The 21,988-nt window shown below is 46.6% G+C and overlaps 1 protein-coding gene across 27 annotated transcripts in view; it reads right to left on the bottom strand.

Annotated features, from left to right (window-relative positions):
• Positions 1 to 21,988, bottom strand: part of MYT1L (myelin transcription factor 1 like) — a 407,540-nt gene that overhangs the window by 352,120 nt on the left and 33,432 nt on the right. For all 27 annotated transcript variants that reach the window (XM_060309910.1, XM_060309903.1, XM_060309902.1 and 24 more), the window contains one exon: positions 13,420 to 13,511. The gene's annotated coding sequence lies outside the window, so the exon portion shown is untranslated. The remainder of the gene's footprint in view (positions 1 to 13,419; positions 13,512 to 21,988) is intronic.

Raw genomic sequence — 21,988 nt, 5'->3', positions numbered from 1 at the left:
TCCGTTTGTTTTGTTTCCACAGTCTTGATCAGGTCACAAGTGAACACAGTACCTAGAGTGTGGATTTCTAAATTAGAACTTTGAGAAACCCTTGAAAGTGTAAAACGTCCGTCACCAACAGACTGAGAAGGCCCACCTGAGGTCACCGCCTGGGACACTCTTGATTTGTGCGTTCCAGTCAATGAAGACGGCCTCTTGCATTCATAAAACAAGGCTGGCACATGTTAGAAATGGTAGCGCCTGGGAACTCGAGGACTTGAAAAGCTCCCCAGCCCGTCTGCACTTCAGGTCACGGCCGGTCTTCAGCGGCGGGAGTGTCTCCTTTTGCTCTGAAGGGAACCAGCAGGGCCCGCATGGCCACGCCGCCCGCCTGAGCTGCAGCCCTCGTATGGAGCTGAGTCTGTTCAGGGGCTGTGACCAAACACCACGGGCTGAGGGCTTTTCTCATAGCTCTAGAGGTGGGAATTCTGTGATCAACGGGGCACAGATTGGGGGAGCCCCTTCCTACCAACCCGCTGTGTCCTCATGTGGCCTCTCCTCGTGTGGGCAGGGGGTCTGGGGTCTCCTCCTCTTCTTTAAGGACACAGACCCTATTGGATCAGGCCCCACCCTTACGACCTCATTTAACCTTGAGTACCTTTGAAAGGCCTCAGTCTCCATGTACACTCTCTTTGGGGCTTAGGGTTTCAGTATATTAATTTTGGGGGACACAGTTCGGTCTGCAGCAGTAGTACTTTTCTAACTGGGTGGGTGCACAGTAGGTCTCTGTAAAGGGAGATATCAAAATGCAGAGATATTCCGAGGGCAAAAGCAAGAGTCTCTTTGTAATTAACGTTTCCCTACTTACGAATCTGCAGTGTGCCCTGTGCCGCCTGCAGGGTCCCGGCAAGACCCTGCCCCACTCCTGGCTCTCGGCAGAGGCGTCCGCTGGGAGGGCGCCCTCACGCCCCCCGGAAGCCAAGCGTCGCCAGGCCTCCCTCACCCGGTCCTCCGGTGCCGCCAACCCCGCACAGCCCTGTCCCCCGACCTCGCCCCCTTCCTGCCAGGCCTGGAGCCTGCTCGCTCTCAGAGGGGCCCCCTGCCCTGCAGAGTGGGTGTTTCACTTTCCCCTGCTGCTTGCAGACCCCCGCATCTCCGCCTGCAGATGATAAAGCCCAGCCCCTTTGGACCTCGTGTGCTCAGGCTCTGCCACCTCCCGGCTCCTTTGCGGCCACTCTTTCTCCCGTGTGGATGTTTCCTCGTCCCCTGTGTCCGGGCCTCTCCCCGGATGTTCTTCGTCTCCCCCCATCCTCACGCTTTAAACCTCCCTCACAGCAACAGCTGCATCTGTGCCACAGTCTGTAGCTGGCACCCCAGCCCCCAGCCATCACCATTTATCTTCCTCCTCTCCCCAGAACTCAAGCCCCTCGCCCTGGGCCACCAGGCTACTGGCCTTCCTGGCCCTGACCGGCCCTCTTCGTTCCCTCCTCGCTGGGCTGTGTCTCCCGTGTTCTCTGTCCTCCGTGCTCTCCTCCTCTCCATCGACAATGGTGCCCAGGTCCCTGGAGAAGCAGCGCCCAGGCTGCCCTCCTCCTGACATTGCGAGGGCACCCGCGGGTGGGCTCCTCTCTGCGGCCACGGCTCCTGCCTCGGCGCTGGCTTCCTCTCTTCTCTGAGGCTCAAGGAAATGACTCACAGGTTCCCCCTGCTCCACCTGCATCAGTAAATCTCCTGGCTCTGCTGCATCCCCCCTATCCTCATGCCCGCAGGCTGTCAGTTCCCTTCTTCAAAAATCAACGACAGGGGCTTCCCTGGTGGCTCAGTGGTTGGGAGTCTGCCTGCCGATCCAGGGGACATGGGTTCGTTCCTTGGTCCGGGAAGATCCCACATGCCGTGGAGTGGCTGGGCCCGTGAGCCATGGCCGCCGAGCCTGCGCGTCCGGAGCCTGTGCTCCACAACGGGAGAGGCCACAGCAGTGAGAGGCCCGCGTACCGCAAAAAAAAAAAAAAAAAAAAAAAAAACAACAGAAACAACCTCACTGGAGCCAGAGTCTCCCTGAAGCCCCTGCCCCAGCGCCCTGCCCCCTTCAGGAAGCTGCCGGTGTTCACCGTCCCCACTTCCTCACCCCTTTTCTCCCCACACCAGGAGGCTTCATCCCTATAGCTACCCTGTGGCCAAGGCTGGCAATGACCTGGACACGACTCAACCCGAGGGTGGGTTCTCGGCACCCTGCATCCCGCCCACCTGCGGCTTTGGCACCAATCCGGACTCGGCCTCCCCCTTTCCTCACGCCGCCCCGTCACTGCGCGCCTCAAAACCCCCAGTCCCGGTGCGTCTCAGAGCTCAGTCTTCGGGCCCCTCATCTCTTCCGTGAGCTCCCTCCTCGGCCTTCCCCATGGCCTGCATCTCCAAGACTCTAAGGTTCAATCGCCAGCACCGGGGCCCCCACCCTGTGCATTCACCAGATGCTTGGGCTCCCTGTCGGATACAGGACGGGCTTCTCCACTAACCTGGCCAGAACTGGGCTCCTAATCTCCTTCAAGCCCAGTCCTCCCACATCCTCCAGCCCAGCGAATGCCCCTCCACGTCCCAGGCACGACCTTGAGGTCCCCTTGATGCTGCTTTTCTTCACGCTCCACGCCCTCTCATCAGCTAGCCCCGTTGGCTCTTTATTCCAAGTGTTTCCAACCAGGTCCCCCACGCTCCCTTCCCTCCACATCCACCATCCTTCTCTACCTGCAGCCCCAGTGAGTCCATCCAACTGGATCGCCTCTCCACCCAGAACTTTCTAGTGGTTTCCCGTCACTCTCACAGTAGCAGCTAGAGCTGTCACACTTGTTACATACATGCCCCTAACGGTCTGCTCCCAACCCTGCTATCGCTCCAACCTCCTCCCTACCGCCCCCCTCCACGTTCATTCTGCTTAAGCCCCAGTGGCCCATTGCCTGTGTCTTGAACATACCAGTAGCCTTGGTCCTGCCCCAGAGCCTTTGCACAGCCCCTCTCCCTGCTGGGCTGCTTCCTGTCTTATTGCTTTCTAAACTCTGCCCAGGGGCTCCTCTTAGCCAGACCCTCTAAACGGCCGTATGCAGAGGAGCACCCTGCTTCCTCCTGCCCCAGCTCTGCATTTCCCTGGGTCCCGCCCCGTTTCTAGCATAATGTATTTTATCTGTGTTTGCTTGTGGCCAAACACACACATACTGAGATGTTCTTTCCTTAAAGGCAAGGATTTTTTTTAGTTTGCTACTGTATCCTTGGAGTTAATGAAATCATTAGTTTTTTGAGCAAAAACAAAAAATGAATAATATAAAATTGATGATGTTCAGTCACTGAGGAAAGAAGTCAAATATTAAATGAGAGGAAAAAGTCAATAAGAAGAGAGATTTCACACAAGGTTAAAGAACATGTAAAGACGACTGCCAGTAAACACAATGTTTGGAAACAACAGAGAAAACACGGAAAGTTGAGTCACAGAGGCCCTTCCAGTCCCGTCACATTCCTGCAAAATGTGGGGCTGCATTATTTTGTAAGGTTTTTAATGGGTCTGCCCAGAAAGACTACATTTTTCATCTGGAAAGGTTTCCAGCTGCCCAGGAAAGAACCGCGCTGAAGCCACTGTGGGGAAGGCAGGGGCTCAGGGCTCGTGGCACACACGCTGGCCTGGACCTGCCGCTGCACCCGTGAGCAGCTCCGTGCCATTCACCCTGGTTCGCCACACATCCACGAGACTCCAGAGGAGGCAGTGGGGTTAGAAGAAGAAAGACACCCGAGAAGACATGCCTGTTACGCTCCGGGCACGTCTGGAGGTGGGGGGCTACGGAGCAGTGTGGCCGTCCTCCACCCCCGAGAACATTGCTGTGGGTGAAAATTCGTACTGATGCTCGTTTGGGGATTGTAAACCTATTACCTCTTTCATTAGATAAAAATATGACATAAAGATCTCTTGGAATGCTAAACAAATAATTGTGAAAGGAGTGTAGAGAACGGAGCCTATCTGCACACACGTCATATGTTTGTGAAAGGAAAACGGAAGGAGGAAAGAAGGCAGGAAGGGAAACTCACGCACTCAAAGGAAGGACTCAGATGTCAGAATTTAATTACAATGTAAATTTAATTTTCTTCCAAAAAACTTCAGGGGAATTGGGAAAAGGGACAATATGTGTCACTCTTACAATGTGAAAACTCTTAGCTTCTATTGTCAGGAATCCCAAACTGTGAGTTTTTATGTTCTAGGAGGTTTGGGCTTGATTATTTTCTAAAGTAATCTCTCAGACAAAGGAGAGTAGTTTAGGAAAGAAGGTCTAGTGTGATTAAAGTGTATTTTTTAAATAAACAGTGAGTATTAACACTGAACACCAGACTGCAGTACAGGACGTCTTTAGTGGTATCACTGCACATGTATTCTTAAAAGTCTCCTTACAAACGGAGTCTCACAAAACCTGCAACACACACCACGGTGAGGCAGGAAGAAAAGATCCATGTATCTTTATGTGAGATGCCCACAGAGTGAGTCGGTGGGCAGACTCAAGCCGGGGTCCTTCCATCAGACCCCCTAACCCCGACTGGAGGGCTGTGCCCCTGCTCTGTGCTACGAGGCGGCTGGGACAAGGAAGGACGGTAGTTATGCAAGTTCATGAGACAAGGTCAATATTGTCCCAGGAATGTGAGAAAAGGCTGCGAGAGGACAGAGTGGGGGACAGTCGGGGGCACTGGAGGTGGCGACTCCAGGAGTGGACATGGAGTGAGGTCTGAGGATGCCTGGGGCTCCCCAGGGAGACCCGTTTGGAAAGAGAATTTAAAGAGGGTGTAAAGATGCATGTATGTGTGTGTGTGTGTGCGCGCGTATGTGTGTTACACAGCAGGGATGTGCACGTGAGCTATTGTTTTGGGGAACATCGAGTAGACGAGAACACCGAGAGCCCTATTGTACAGGAATTCCAGTGAAGTTCATTTCTCTCAGCTCCATCCTGCCTGCTGCAGCTCTGCCCTGCGAGCTCCCTCTGGCCACAGGGTGCTGCTTCCTGTTTGCGTGATGCTCTGAGCATCTGTCCCCCTCCCAGGGGTGCTGGTCCAGGTCCAGCTGTGTTGGTGAAAGACAGCCAAGCCCACGGCGGGGAGTGGCTTCCTCGAGGACAGGCTCGAGGGTGTGGCTGGGCTCCTGGCCAGTGCACTTCCTGCACTGTGCTGGCATCATCATGGAAACAGAGATGCTCCTTTTTCAGGTCTCCACCTCACCGGATGGCCAGGCAGCCTTTCCTCTCATTTCAACGCGACTCGAATGATCTCCACTCACACATTCATTGTCCTTCTCTGTTGCCCATGAGACCAATTCCATACGATTCAGCGAGGGAGAGTCCTCTGACCCTCATCTCAGCCGATCCACATGGAATCAGTGTATTCTCTACACCTCAGGCTGCGTTCCTCCTGTTTCCTAGTGAAGGAGCGTTCTGGCCGCCCTCCTCTGCCCGGGAAGACCCTCCAGAACTTTCCTGAACGATGCTTCTCGCCGTCCTTCCTGCCGACATCCCCTCTCCACCTGACAACTTATGCCCCCCTGCCCGCCCCGTGGGTCCTGTGAGTTTCCACTGTGTGCTCGTTTGTGGGGTGTGAGCAGCCCACACAGGAGGTGCTCAGGGGCTCACACACCGAGACACGCTATTTCAGGCTTCCTTTCAAGAGAATGAGCATTGGTATTCCTGGAGGGATGTCTGTAATCGAAGTTCGGGAGGTTCGGCCACTGTGCCGCTCAGCACAGGGTCTTGAAGCAGGGCACCTGCTTGCACGTCCAGCGGCGCCTTCACACTCGGCCCTCAGACCTGGTCCCCCGACCTGCTCATCCCAGCGGCTGTGACCGGGCAGGCCCAGGAATCAGCCAGTCCAGGGCCACGTCGCTTGTTAGGATATGGATCAGGCAGATTTCTTGAAGTTTGCAAATGTGTCAGCTAATTTAAGAAGTCCTGGGGGCTTCCCTGGTGGTGCAGTGGTTGAGAGTCCGCCTGCCGATGCAGGGGACACGGGTTTGTGCCCCCGTCTGGGAAGATCCCACGTGCCGCGGAGCGGCTGGGCCCGTGAGCCATGGCTGCTGAGCCTGCGCGTCCGGAGCCTGTGCTCCGCAACGGGAGAGGCCACGACAGTGAGAGGCCCACGTACCACAAAAAAAATAAAATAAAAAAGAAATCCTTTTGCAACTGCACACAGAAGTGACTTCACAAATCTGAGGATAAAAGATTGGAGGACAAAAGGGAGACACCGACCATCACTACACTGTGTGGTAATGTCCACTCCCAGTGGCCCCCCGATGGCATCCTGCTGCACACGCTCCTAACGCTGGGGTCTCCTTATGCGGTGAGAGTGGGAGCTAGTGACCCACAGGACAGGGTCTGAGAAGGCAGATTTCAACCTTTACTCATTTTAGATGGACAGTTGATTGAATCTCATCCTCTCTACAGAGGTACACAGAGAACGCTATTTACATTTCATGTTTCCCCCTTCTCTCTCTTCTTCATGACCGTTTCTTTCCTACGTGTCAGACGCCAAAGCCTGTTTAACCCACACCATCCAGGAAGCCCTCCCAGCTCTGCCCATCAGAACGAGCATCCCTTCCCTTGAGCTGACCTCGCTCTCGCACGTGGCACCAAGCGTTCACTGTTTCTGTTCCCCTGCTAAATCCTGATTCGCTTTCCCGAATGCTCGGTCTTCACTCATCTTTTCATCCCTCCTCACCTGGCACAGTGATTGTACAAAGCAGTGGCTCAAAGATCAACCTTGTGGAAACCACTTTTGTCATCTTTCACCAATTGAAATGATGACCAGTTCCCCCATGTTCTACAGGTGATCCCAAGGTGGGGGAAAAGGGAAAAGCAGACCCCACACACAGAGAAAGGATGGTGAGAATAGAGAGAATAATGAACCTCCGCGGTAACATATCCGTCCCGCCTCCAAAACCCCTACTGTGTTTATCAGTGAAAGTGGGTTCTTGAGAAAATACAATTGTCCAAATTCCCAGTACTGATTCCTTTCTTAGAACACCTATGGGTTAGGATTTAAATGTTGTGTAAAAGAGCATTGTACAATTAATCATGCAATGGCAAAGCTGTTACCACTCAAGAGTTAGGTAAGGACAGAATAAAGTGGGCCTTCAACAATTGTGTTTATGGAAGAAATAGTTATTTACAGTTCACACCAGAAATAAAAAGCAATTAAATCTAATCTACTAATCTAAGCTCTCCTGCTTTGAAGGAAAAAAATTATAATATATTCCCAGCGAGTTTTAAAACGCATTTTTATATCATTTCTTGAAATACTTTGCAAAGTATATTCAATGTTACAAGTCACAGAAAAGTCACTAATTATTAAATCAATTCAACTTTTGATTTTAAAATGGAAACGGTAACTATCAATTCCAAAATGCTATTCATATACAAAACCAAGGGCTTTTTCCACAGAGCAATTACTAACGTAAGAAATTCCAAGTGGAAAATAAACACAAAACTTCCATCTCTGTAAGAGTTAATGATACGGACCACAGTGACCACGTATAGGGGCTCTGCTATGTATGAGGCACTCATGGGTGGTTTACATGTAACACACATGCGTAGCATGTTACATATAACAGCTCATGCCATCTCCACAGCAACCCTATGGAGATCCACACTATTAATACCCACATTTCACAGTTAACAAAAACGAGGCACAGAGAGAACATTCATCCCCGGTTTTCAAAGGTCAGAAGTCGGGTTTATTCCCTGGGAGTCTGGTACTCCAGGACATCTCTCAACTTCCTGTTCATTGGAACATTTTAATATGGAAACCTTTATACAAATGCAAGAGTAAGCAGAAGACTATAATAAACCCATTTACCCATCAGTCAGTTCTAAGAATGTCGTTTGGCCGATGACACTTCATCCATACTATCATATCCGATAACCATTTCTACATTATTTTGAAGGGAATTCCAGAAATCATATACTTTTATCTAGCAGTGTTTCAGTATGCATCTCTAAAATATAAGGATTTTATTTTTAAACACAGCCTTGATAGTATTCTTATACCTGAAAAAATCAGCGATAATTCCTTAATATTGGAGAGTTGATATTTTAAATAGTTGATGTTTTAAATTCTCATGTGTGAGGTCTCAACCTTCAGTCAGATGAAACATGTTTTCTTTCTGGCTGTATCTTAATGCCTGTGCTCCATGTAGAGGGACACACATAAGGTGGAGAAAATTTAAGGATAAAGTGTCACCTGGAGCCTGAGAGCCAGGTCACGGAGAAGGAAGAATGCCCTCCATCCATGGTCTTGCCAAGGCCAAAGGACGTGTCTCCTGTCCTCACTCTAACCTTCTCGTCACCATCCCCTTGGCCTGCTCTCGTCCATCCTGACTCTTCCTCGCCCAGCCTGGGGAGGCTCGGGGCTGTGCTGGCCACTCACCAGGGCGCAGCCTCCAGGCCCCTCTTAGTCCCCTCCCACTTCACCCCGAGTCACTGTGACTGGCTGTCAGCCGGGCACGTGGCTCGGGACCAGCAGTCCTCTGCGACAGCCACTCAGACATGGTTGTGAGGATTAAAGGCGGCGTCTCCTCAGTGAACCATCCTTTGCAGGCCTCTCTAGTCATTTAACGCTTCTGCGTATCTTGACCGTTGTGACACTGCAGGACCCTCCGTGGGTTCCTGGTCTGGGCACAGGTGACAAAACTCCCTTTGTTCTATGGTTTGGGGTGTTACAGGGGCTAAAGGTATTGACTTCCTGAGTTTCAGGGCCACTCCTGAGCGGGAAGATAGTCTCAAGGGTGGAGGAAAATAATGCCTGGTACGTAGGAAAAATCATTTACTATCGTCACGATGGAGCCACTCAACAGAGAAGCAGCAGAAAGAGAGAGATAGAGAGAGAGGTGGAGAGAGGAGGAAGGAGAGAAGAAGGAAAGAAAAAAGGAAGGAAGAAAGGGAGGGAGGAAAGAAGGGGGAGAAGAAAGGAGGGAAGGAGGAAAAGGAGGAGGAAGGAAACAAGAGTGTCCTTCCATCTTCCGCCAGTACTTGCTCCGTGGCTGGGCTGCTTTTCCCGTGGGTTCAATTATCCTCCAAGTTTGTTGGCTGGTTAGTTTCAAGCTAAGAGAAAGCCTTCATCATGTCTTTCTCTTTTGCTTATCTAGTTTATGAGAGTTTCTAATTTATATTATCAAATAGGCAGACACTGGACACATCTTTCCCTTGACTTACTTCTATTCAGAAGCTGTTGTAACAAGGCTGTACTTATATGATTTACTTATTAAAGAGGCAGTGACAAGTTCACAGCATAAAGTCAAAGATGGGATAAGAGGTGAATGAAACAAAGGCTTCAATGTGGTAAAATTCTATGGAATTGAAAGAGATAAGATATAAGAAGTAGTAAAAAGAAGTATCAGAAAAGGGGAAAAGTGAAAAAATAATATAATTAGTCAGAAAACTTAAAAAGTAATAAAATATTCATGAACAGCTAAACACGTTCATGGACTAAAATACAAAGTATGAATTTTCTAAGAAGGTTCTCTTCATATGAAGAGTACTTTAAGCATGTAATAATGATTTTATACGGTATCAAATTGGGTCATTTTAGTGAAACAACCATAAAAACACTGGTTAAAGATCACTTACACATCTGACCTGTACAACCCAGATGTCTGCAGATCGGTTTTGTGGTTTCTACACTTACGCATATCGAAGCTGCCTTGCATGTAGGCATCTATCTCTAACACGACCAGGTGGTCGAGGAGCTCTTTGGAGGTCAGAGTTTGGAGCAGTGACGTCTCTCCGGAGCCCGCCATGTGGTGCACCTTCAGCCCAGGCCCCGCCCTGTCTATCTGATCCTGGACACCTTACATCACCTCCCCTTCCACATTCTCCTCTTTGAAACGTGGACGTGCCTCAGGAGTCGTCAGCCTGCAGGACAAGGTCACACCTCGGAAGTGTCCACGATGGTGCCTCGGAAGTGTCCGCACGCAGCCGGCGGGAGGGGAATCTTCCAGAAAACAGGCCCACAGCCTGAGAGGCATCGGAGCTTCCCAGGTGTGGGAAGCTGCCCTGCGGTTTCGGAGTCTGAGTCCCCAAGGGGATTACGATGTCCTTCATCTTGTGGGTAAAGTGGCCGTGACCCAAGGAAGCTGGGCCTGCTGGAGGTGGCAGGTGTAGGACAGAAGCCCTCAGTTTTCCCCATTTCACTTCAGTCTTATCTTTTGTACCAAGTGTACACACCACAGCAAGTGTTCTCATGTCTCAGTTACTAGTAGTTTAGGGCAAATGGCTTTTGTCCTTTTTAACAAACTCTTCGGTAATCTGTGTGAAGGTCGGGGTGTGTCGCTCTCCTCATGGTCAGCTGGGGAAGCTCTCCAACTAGCCCATGAGTGTGGTCAAGGAATGAGGTCAAAATTTATTGCTTTATAGAAATTTATAGCAAGCTCAGTGTAGTAACACTTCAGTTACCTTGAATAGGGTTAGTTGTTTAACTTGTATATTTAGGAAAATATAAATCATCAGACATTTGAAATATTATCATATGAAATAGAAATTGGCCCTTCACAGCTGTAACAGTTCCTGACCATAGCAGATTCTTAAAATATGTCCCTTGAATTGAATTGAACTTACTCTATATCTCTCCAGAAGCTAAAACTGGGAACAATAGGTACCTAATATAAAACGGTAATTTCACCTCAAGAATATTATGAATAATATTCCAACCATTAACGCAACCCAACAATGGCACGGGCCACCCTGCTAGGTAGTAGTCTGTCCTTTTTTTTTTTTTTTGCGGTATGTGGACCTCTCACTGTCGTGGCCTCTCCCATTGCGGAGCATAGGTTCCGGACGCGCAGGCTCAGCGGCCATGGCTCACAGGCCCAGCCGCTCCGTGGCATATGGGATCTTCCCGGACCGGGGCACAAACCCGTGTCCCCTGCATCGGCAGGCGGACTCTCAACCACTGCACCACCAGGGAAGCCCAGTAGTAGTCTATCCTAGAAATAGACAAGTAGGCAGTAAAAAAGCTCCTTTCCAGGGACTGGTGTGGAGGGGAAACTAGTTTGTTCAGTACACTCTGCAGAACAGTACAATGAACATGGTACAACCTCTCTCTAATGGTTGTGGACCTAGAAATACTCAGGGTGAGGCATTAAGAATAATCCCAGTCACTATATTGGAATGGCTATATATTATATTTTAAATAAAATATATTATAATAATATATATTATATAAATATATATTATATATTTTATATAAAATATATTATATTTTAAAGCACGTTTGCTATTGTGCTCTTCATACCATGTGTCTGCACCCACTGTGAGTATGGATTCTGTTACTCACAGGTGAGACCCTCAAGCAGGGCCCTGCCCATCCACCTATGGATCAGCAGTGTCTCCCTTACATCGTACACACAGTGGGTACTTCGTAGGACGCATCAGTCAAAGAACAGGAGGATGAAAGTCTAGGACCTGGAACTGAGTTCTTGGGAATTCGGAATATAGAGAGAAATAAAATCTTAGCCTTTTAGATCTCATAATATGAGATTACTTTTTCTTAAAGAAAAGTTCATAAAGGTTGTCTATGGAATGGCATTCAAACACCGATGGTTAGCTATATTTAGAATCACAGAGGATACACAGTCATACAGCAAGATGTGGAAAGAAGGAGCATTTTGAAAGCACAGTGCTTCTCAAAAGCCTAAAAATGTACATATCCTTTGAGCTAGCTCTTGTACTATGAATTTATGCTAAAGGAATAATTAATGGTGTAAAAATTTTAGGTAAAATGTTGGCCATTAAAACTCTTTTTGCAAAGCAGAATTTTAAAAAGCCAACTGATAATATTACAACAGACCTATATTTCAGCATAGGTGTGAAGCGGAATACTATTGATCAAGAAAAAATGATGTTATGAAAATATATTTATTGATATAGAAAAAGCTACGTGTGACACATCAAGTAAAAAAGGAGGAAAGAACACAATGTACGGTATGATCCATCTTAATTTAAAATCATGTGCGAAGATAACAATTGCAAAGGTTTTAAACCAAAAGATTAATTGTAGTTATCTCTGAATTCTGGTATTTTCAGTGTTTTAACTTTTTAATTTTATATATATATATATATATATGCATTCTAATATTCTAATTTTTCTACAATGGGCATTACTAATTAGGTAAAGAAAACTCAAGCTGAAAAGCCTCTTTCTCCAGCAGCTCAGTATTAGTGGGAGTGACAGTACTTAGAAGATAGGATCCCGATGATGGTACCACAAAAAAGTGAGGGAGAGTAAAGCGAAAATGTTTTGAAAAAATGTATAATTTTTGAACAACTAAAAACTGTTTGGTATATAGAGAGTATTGGTTCGTTTCTCACAGTATTGGTTCGTTTCTCTAATTTGTGAGAGTCGCATGGCCCAACTCACCCACTCATGGTCAGAAGAGAAAGTAGAGGCCCGGAAAAGTCCTGTGTGTGCTTCAAGCTCACAGGACAGGGCAGAGGTCACCCACATGCTCTGGTCAAGGTAAAGCTCCCCATTAATAGAGCTGAAAATGAATGAAATGACGTCTCAAGAGAGATTTCGAAAGGGATACAAATGACCTCCTAGGACGTGCCAGTCCGGGAAAATGAAACTGTGAGCTGAAACGCTGGTGGATTCTCTGAATCGGTGTGACCTGGGCTGGTGGTCCACCTCCCTCAGCCCGGGGTCCTCATGGTACAAGGGGGTGACAATATTTCCTTTTCAAGGGTACAGCAAGGATTCAAAAAGATAAGTTGGAAGTTTGCACCGTGGCCCAACGCAAAGCAAGCACAGAACACATGCTAACCATTCTCATTAACAATTTGCCTCTCCGTGTATAAATCAATAGTAAAGAGGAATTTTACAAAAGAATAACATTTCACAAAAAGCCACCTTTGCCCCTCTAATTCTGAGTCTGTGTCACGCTCATCTGAAAGACAAAGTGGGTACCAGGACGATGGGTTATGGGTGTAGGCTCACTCAGCACGCCCCACCAATTAGTTTGTAGAGTGGTTGTGAAGACCCTTTAAGAATCTGAGTAGAAGTAGCCTGTAATCTATAAGACACCATGTGAATAACAGGGATGGAAAATTAAAAACACTATGTAGATATATAAATATGCTTTTTAGTTAATGTCCATGTGGTTTGATTTGATTCGTTTCTGAAATATTTGGATTGCACACAATGCTGTCATCAGTGTAAAGATATCAGAAAAAGTCGTAGCTGATATACCAGTTAAACACGTGCATATTTAATCAACTAAACAAAAAAGTAAAGCTGAAACATCTAAATACCAAAACCAGTAAGAAATGCTTTCTCAGTTGCCTAATTTGACACCAGGCATCACTGCATTCCAAGTTCTAGTTGTTTCTGGGTAACACTCTTTACAGTCCTAACAAAAGTACAACCCCAGTTGTGTTAACCTACCACAGTCTGTGACACTGCAGATGTCAACGTGGGTCAGACAAATGTCCGGGCAGCAGCTGCATGCACCTCCGCCTCGGCCTCCGCGTGAGCTTCTGTGCATGAGAGAGGACAGGAGACGTGGTTAGTGACACCGAGACTGGATGGTTTCCCTATGCATAAGCTGTTCCTCTTGAATCAACCGAGGCTGTGCACACACGTATTTGCACTCAAGCAGTCCTGGAACTACACAGCCCTACAGTATGTCCTCAAAGGGGTGGCGCTTTTGAAATCGAAGTCTGTTCTTGAGTAAAAATTAAGGAACAAGGTCAGGTGTGTGAAATTTGAGTCAGTCCTGAGGTCTCTGGGCTCCCCACTAAGACCACCAACAAAGACAGACGAGTCAGAGATGAACTCAGATGCCAGGACGCTGCCCGCCTGTCAGGTGGGAATCAGTCACCAGCAGAAGGTTCTGGGCTGCAGGGCAGGCGCCCGAGATTTAAATACGGCAGCGCACGCAGGGTCAGGTGAGGATCTCACAATCAGATCGCTCACCCAAGGCCATATCAGGACTCATTCTACATGGAAATAATTTAAACCTTTAAAAATAATAAAAATAAAGAAAGATGAGATGAGGAAGAGAGGAAGTTTCTGGTATTCCCTATTTTCTAGGTTTACCTGGAAAATGGGGTGATTGAAGAAAAGGGAAAGAATTCCTGTGGAACATGAATTCAATTTTTTCTAACCACCAACCTTATTCGTTCCAATTTTAGCAGTTCTGTGGGAGGAAACATGAAATATGAAATTCTACACATTCAACTCTGCATGAATCTTTTAACTCTACCTGGAATGCCCTCCTTCTCTGGGTCCTCACACGCCTGCCCAGATCACACTTCCTATTGTATGTGAGAGTGGCGAGAAGACTAAGAATCTTCACATAAAGAAAAGCACAGAAAACAGCTCCCACTAGGGAATGTCCAACTCAGAAGCCAGATGTTGATCCAGCAGCCCCACTCCTGGGCATGTATCTGGACAAAGCTCTACTTTGAAAAGACACATGCACCCCAATGTTCATAGCAGCACTACTTACAATAGCCAGGACATGGAATCAACCTAAATGTCCATCGACGGATGAATGGATAAAGTAGATGTGGTGTGTATATATATGAACATTACTCAGCCATAAAAAAGAACAAAGTAATGCCATTTGCAGCAACATGGATGGACCTAGAGATTATCATATTAAGTGAAGAAACTCAGACAGAGAAAGACAAATATCATATGATATCACTGGAATCTAAAAAAATGATACAAATAAACTTATCTACAAAACAGAAACAGACTCACAGACATAGAGAACAGATTTGTGCTTGCCAAGGGGGAAGGGGGTGGAGGAGGGATGGACTGGGAGTCTGGCATTAGCAGATGCAAACTATTATCTGTAGCATGGATAAACAACAAGGTCCTACTGTACAGCACAGAGAACTATATTCAATATCCTGTGATGAACCATAATAGAAACAGAATGTATATATGTGTATAACTGAATCACTTTGCTGTACAGCAGAAATTAACACAATGTTGTAAATCAACTGTACTTCCATAAAATAACTGACAAACAAGAATCCAGATGCTATATTCGATGCTGGGGGCCCACTATCTCATTTGCTCCTCAGAGGTAGGAAATATTGTTCTCTTCTTACGTCTGCTCAAGATGCTAAAGAAACTCACTGAGACACACAGCTAGGACTCCAGACCGACTCCGACCCTGCACTTCCTTCTACATCTCCAGGCTGCCCTACAGTCTCACACCCTCTGATACATCTATCCTGAGTTCTTCATTCTTTTATGAGAAAACTTTTAGCAATTGTGAACATGCTTTGGCTCACAAGCAGAAACATTCTCTTTTGCAGATAGAATAGATGACTCTTCTAAGACAATATCATTGTTATTAAAATGCGGAGACCATTTTAGATCATTCAAAATCAAATGAAATATATGTATACTTTTAAAGGAAGTAATGCACTTATAAAGTTTCTGATGATTTCTTATAAATGGGAAAAATAAAACAAAGAACCCATTAGAAGATACTTACGAGAATTTCAGGCCTTGGGATCTTACTTTGTAACTGAAAATGACAGTAAATCTAGTTTCTACTTGGGTCAGAGTATGCTTGCCTATTGTGAGTCGGAAGTAAATGCTCTAATGATTTTAAGTAGCTCTCAATGGTTCCCTGCACTTGGGCAAGGCCATCTTGGAAAAGGTGACACCAACACAGCAAGCTGAAGTGCACACGCGTGCACACTTATTTCATCTAAAGTTGCCCTTGCTTTGATTTGATTTTAGCCAGTTATTTTTCTTTTTAAAAATTCAGTAAGTCTAAGGAAGTTTACATGATTTTACGTTTATCAAAACAGAATATTGGATTTTAAAATGTTGGAAAAAATTGACTAGAATCTAAGTTATTCAGCCCCTATGTTTTACACTTTTTGTTAAACCCCATGTATCCAGCATCCTGGCTCTAATGCAGAATACCCGACTTAACGTTTATCCAAATACTCAAAACTAAGTGATTTAAAGAACCATTAACTAACATGGGCCGGTCCCAATCTTTTTGTAAGTTTATCTTAAAAATATAAATAATCTAATTACTGTGGGTTGAAAAATGACAGAATTTCAAAAGCACAAGCTGACCTTCTCATTTATAAAATGAGGATAGTGGATTGGATAATTTTTAAGATTCCTTCTCACCTCTGCAGCTAAGCTGTAATCATCAGTAAGTTAGGGAACTTGGTCTTTAAATTTATATAAATATTCTAGTTAATAATTGTTTCATAGCCTTTAAACACATAAGATCATAGTTATTTCTGCATTGATAACATCACTTTTAAACAGAAGAGAAACAATAAGCTTTCTATGGAAATAATGATAGCAACACAACTGAAACTAATAAACTGGCCAACTCTACAATTTCGCCCTTGGAACGTAACACACTGGATAGTCAGTACAGTGATAGAGGGACTCGAGGCATGCCTTCAAGGACTCTCTGCTGGACACACAGCTCATGCTAGAGTATTTACTTGTCCCTCTCTGCAGCCTTCCCCAGACAGATATCATTTTTAAAGGGTTTATCATTAGATATATCTATTTGACTCATTTTCTGATGTGCTATCATTCATTTCTGGAGAAAGAGAAGTTATATTCATAATAACCTAAAAATAGAGACCTGCTCTGTGCTAGGTAATGAGCACGCATTGTTTCACTTAATCCTCACTGCAAGGTAGGTGCATCCTAACACCGCTTGCACAGAAGACAAAAAAAAAAATGAGGCACAGAGATGCTAACTAATTGGCCCAACATCACTAATTTGTGAATAGTAGACCGGTTTGAACCCCAGCAATCTAAGTCCTCAGCCTATGCTCATAACACCACACTAAGTCCTCAGTGCAATTAGAGGTCACTTTTAAAAAAAATAAAATCATCATTACCTAGACAGAACAAAAATCCTGGGGAGAATGTAATATAGGGTTTCTCGTTACCCAGATCACCTACAGCTTTGCTGTCCAATATGGCAGACACTAGCCGTGTGGGCTCCTGGGTGCTAAACGTGGTCCCTTTAAGCTGAGATGAACCATACATGTAAATACACACCAGATTTCACAATGGTACAAAAAGAGACCGTAAAATATCTCACTAATAAATGTATGGTGACTACCTATTGATATGATATTATGGGTTAGATAAATATAGTATCAAAATTAATTCCATCTGTTTATTTTTATTGCATTTAATATTTGCAGGAAAACGTGATATTACATATGTAACTTTATGGCTCAGATTATATTCCTACTGGAAAGGGCTGATCTGAAGTCTCAGATTCATTTCACAATGAGCTGCCTTTTGGATTTTTACGAGAATAGAGTCAAATACAAATGCTCTGAGTGAAGACCTTCTTGTTTGAGGTCGACATAACACATTCAGGTCAGTCTCAGGAACGTTAGGTGTGTATTCTGCTTAAATTCATAGCACTTAACTCAAAGTTAGTTAATACCAAAAGGTCTTTTCTCTGAGATAATTACGCTTTTCAGAACTTTCTACGGCGTGATATAAGCTATGGTGATATAAGCTATGGGCTCATTCTCTTGCTTTCCTGCAGGCCTCTGTGGCTCCTGATGAGAGAGGTGGGCGGAGGCTCCTTGTCCTCCGAGGGCACCCATGGTGATGGGAACACTCGTCTGGCCACTTGTCTGGTAGACAGAATCCTCCCCTGGAGACAGAGTGGGATTGGACATTGTCCCTCAGCTGAGGAAACCTCAACGGGTACCATCACTGGCTGATGAGGACGTGTTCTATCTCACACTGGCAGACAGGTTGGAGCTTTTCTTCACAGTAGCCTAAAAGTTTGCTTCTTTATATACTTCTGTTTATTTATTCACATTGTTTTCAGGCTTATAGCGTTTCCCATCACACTTCAAGTATGGTAGGAGTATAGTGGCTCGTGCTCTAAATTTTTAAAAATGCACTATTTGCTTATTATTATTTTTCAGGCCAGACTAGTTACATTTAGTGAGCCAATTTCCACATATGCCTTATAGCAAAATTGGGCTGTGAGAAGTAAATACAAAATATCTTCAAATCTATGAACGTACAGCAACAACCTATAGCAACAATAATAAAATAATCCTAACAACCAGCTAACCACTGTGTTCACTTCAACAGACATCTTTCTGTAAGACTGGAATGAGAAGATCTCTTGTTCCTTTGCTTGATGCTCTGCCATGGAAATCTAACTCACTGGTCCTGCCCATGGAATAAAAGCAGGCTGACTGGAACAGACCTGAAAATCCTCTCTAACCGGGGTTAGCACATGACTGGTATTTTAAAGCATTTGATATTTGAGAAATGATGTGACTTTCTTAGTATCATCTGAGGAGACAAAACAATGAGATTTAGATGTAGATCCAATCAATTGCCTACAGAGCCAGTAATCCCCAAACCCCAAGCTCACCTGTGTCACCGCACAAACACAGCCTCACTCTAAGCCCAGCACTGTCAGGGTCCCGGGAGGTGGATCCCAGGAGGTGGGGGAAAGGAAAAGGCAGAGTGTGTGGTGAAAGGAAATGTGCTCCCTGGGGAAGACCTTCCTGTTTCAGGCTTAGGACCCTGGTGGGAGTCAGGGTATTTATGTTCTGACACCAGCTTGGCAACCCACCATCACAACATCACACATCACAACATCATGACTCATGAGTGTCATGATGATGTCAGCCACACAATCACAAATTACAGTACACAGGCAAAAAGGCAGTGGAGAGGAAGCCAGGATTTCTAGGTGGAAGTCCTGGCTCCTCAGCTCCCTCTGGAATCCCTTTCTTTTTTTAAAAGACTTTTTTTTTTGATGTGGACCATTTTTAAAGTCTTTATTGAATTTGTTACAATATTGCTTCCATTTTACTTTTGGGTTTTTTGGCGAGAGGCATGTGGGATCTTAGCTCCCCGACCAGGAATCAAACCCACACCGCCTGCATTGGAAGGCAACATCTTAACCACTGGACCGCCAGGGAAGTCCCTGGAATCTCCTTCTTGCTCTCATGTTCCTCAGCAGTAATACAAGAACTTTCAACAACTTGTCTTCAAACCGTGTCTTCTCCCCCCTAGTGCCCCCAGGTCACATCCAGCCCATGAGTAATATTCATATGTGCCCCGGAGGCCAGTGAGGGCAGAGTCGAGCTGGGGGTCTAGAGCCCTGACTCCTACTTCATCTGCTTTCGTTTTCTAAAAAGATTCTTCATTCATGAAAGCGTGGAAGCCGTTGGACGAGATGATCTTTAAGCATTTTCCTGCTCAAAGAGAGTCATGTACTTTATTACACCTGAGGTCAGGAAAGAATTAGTTGTATTAATTCAGCCTGTGTGATTCAAGAATTTACTTTTTAACGAAATACAACACTGACGTGGGCATGAAGATAACAATGAAGAAAGGGAATCGTTCAAGCCCAATTGCTTACAATACGTCCATACCAATTGGGAGACTAAGGAACCAGAGGCTAACCCGTCAGAATTCTATTAGCCGTCCATGCGGCCCATCAGCGCAAATGATTGTCTTTCTCCATATGCTCCGCCTCTGACAGAGAGGTCGGCAAACAGTGCAGTCCTCAGCCTCGCACGCATATTAGAATTATCTAGGAGCTTTTAAAATACAGCAACATCCACCTGCAGAGAGCGGGATTTAATTGGTGTGAGGTGAAGCCCAGGCATCAGTATTTTTTAAAAGCTGCCCAGGTAATCCTACTGAGCAGCCAGGGCTGAGAACCACTGGCTCAAGGGAAAGGCTTAAAGTCGTGGAGCTGAAGCATCCCAAGTTTGAATCGAATTCTTCCACTTCCAGCAGTATGAACTTCACAACTCAACTGGCTCCTCTCTTAGGGACACGAGAAAAAGAGAGGATAATAACACCACCTGCCCCACTCACCTTATAGTACTATTATGAAAACCAGTTTGGAAATAAAAGGAAAAGGCCTGGTAAAAAATACAGCTCTATGAAATTTCTATTTTTGCTTAAGGAAGACTCGGAGAAGTAAAACTCAAAGCCATGGACAAGGCACAGAAGCTGCAGACGTGAAATTGACCAAAAATTAGAAAAAAAATAAGGGGGGGGGTGCTATGTTCTTGGGTTTTAGCTACAAAGCTGTGGAATGGCTTTTCTATCTCTCAACTATGAAAAACCAGTGACGTGTAGTCTGGGTTTAAATCCCTTTATGACCTAAGATGAAAGTGTCCTGGACTCAGGACAGTGAGAGATCCCAGCCCGTGATTTTACATGTTGGACCTGAAGCTGGAAGTCCTGAGACCGTGATTTAACAGATTTAATCCGGCAAGCGTATCCTCCTTGCGAAGAGTTGACCCTGCGGCACGTGAGTCGGGGCTGAGACAGGAGGAGGATTCCAGGTCCTCGACCTGAAAAAGCTCACCTCGCAGACGGGAAGGCGACAACACAGTGGTACGTCACCACTGCAGCAGGGATGAAGCCATCCTATTCAGACGAGGCAAGCGGACCAGGGCCTCTGGGGCTCAGCGCCCGGGCCCGTGCTCGGGGACCACAGTCCACACGCTGCTGTGGGTGTGGCAGACCCCCGGGAGCCCACTGTGGTAGGACACGTGTAGGGTTGCACGCCCAGCCCCACCCTGCAGTCACCCTTGGACCAGATGATTCTACACAGCTGGGTCTGGGAGGGACCCGAACATCACTGTCACATGATGTGTGAAAAGTTTTCAGTATTTCTGTACGTCGTTTTCTAGTTTCTCTGGAGTATCTTTTGAGATATAAAAAAGCATGATTCTCAGAGAGCCTGAGGAAACACCGCAACACTGCAAATGCAGGGGGATGGTAGGCTCTGCAGGGTCAGGGCTCAGCACAGGGCCCTGAGCAGACAGACACGTGAACACACAGCTGGAAGAGGACCCAGCCTCAGTGCCACGCTGAGTCGTAGGCACCCTGTGCTAAAGTCATAGGAAGAGCAGAGTGTATGTTTATAGTTCAAAAAAAAAACGAAAACAAAGTGGCTCTGTGTTCCCATATCACAAGCAAGCCTGCTCTCACCGAATCGGATGTATTGACTAATACCTGACGAACTCTTCTCCCAGACTGAGTCTTCTTACTTTAACCTCAAGTCTGTAAGGAAAACAATCAAGAAGAAATTTGGGAGCAGGACAGCAGATGGGGAATAAAGGTGTGAAAATCAGTGAGAGAGGAAGGAACAGGGTACCTCCTTTCCCCTGAAACATGAATTACAAAAGAACGCTTTTCTCTGTCTTGCATATTCCTATGTCACCTGCCAGGACGTTCCTGCTCACAGGAAAGACCTTGAGTCACAAGAGGAAGGATAAAGGAAGCGGAGGTGATGGCCACGGCCAGGCAGTGGCCCCAGAGGTGGCAGGGGGAATGCAGTATGCCAGCCCAGCAGCTCTGCGACGTGGGGCCCCCATCGCAGGAGGGTGGATGCCGGGGAGCTGCATGGCGTCAAACCCCAAAGGGCTGAGAGGGAGAACAGGGTCAGGGGCCACAGGAGGGTGGAAGAGACTGGCCGAGCCAGTGTGACGGGCCGCCTGCCAGGAGCTCCAAGGCAGAGAGGAAAATGGGAGACTTCAGGGCACTCTCTCTGGAGCCCAGGGAGCACAGAAATGAGGAGCTTTCATTTCCCCCCAGATGCCTGCTCCTTGTGAGGATACATCACACAGTCAGAGCCACAAGTTCACACAGAGAGGAGGTGTGGACCCCGCTTGTCCGCAACGTGCCGGACCTGGACATCAGTGTCGTGATTTTTTCTGTTAGAGCTACCAAGACGGTGCTTAAGAGGACAAAGCCTTCCAGGGAGGGGACAAAGCAGACCCACAATGAAGTAATAGTATGTAGTGTGTCCATTGGGAGGGGTGGACACAGCCCTCCTCCCGGCTTGTCAGGAGTTGGACGGGTTTCCAAATACCGGAGCAAAGAGGGAGGATGTGGGAGGAGATCCATGGAAGGAACCCAGGCTTCCTGGGCAGGGGCTGAGGGCACGCTCACAGGAGGGCATTGCAGGGAGACGGCAGTCAGC

The sequence above is a fragment of the Globicephala melas genome, chromosome 12, assembly GCF_963455315.2.
Source record: "Globicephala melas chromosome 12, mGloMel1.2, whole genome shotgun sequence".
Classification (NCBI taxonomy): Eukaryota; Metazoa; Chordata; class Mammalia; order Artiodactyla; family Delphinidae; genus Globicephala; species Globicephala melas.
This window is presented reverse-complemented; position numbering and strand designations above follow the sequence as displayed.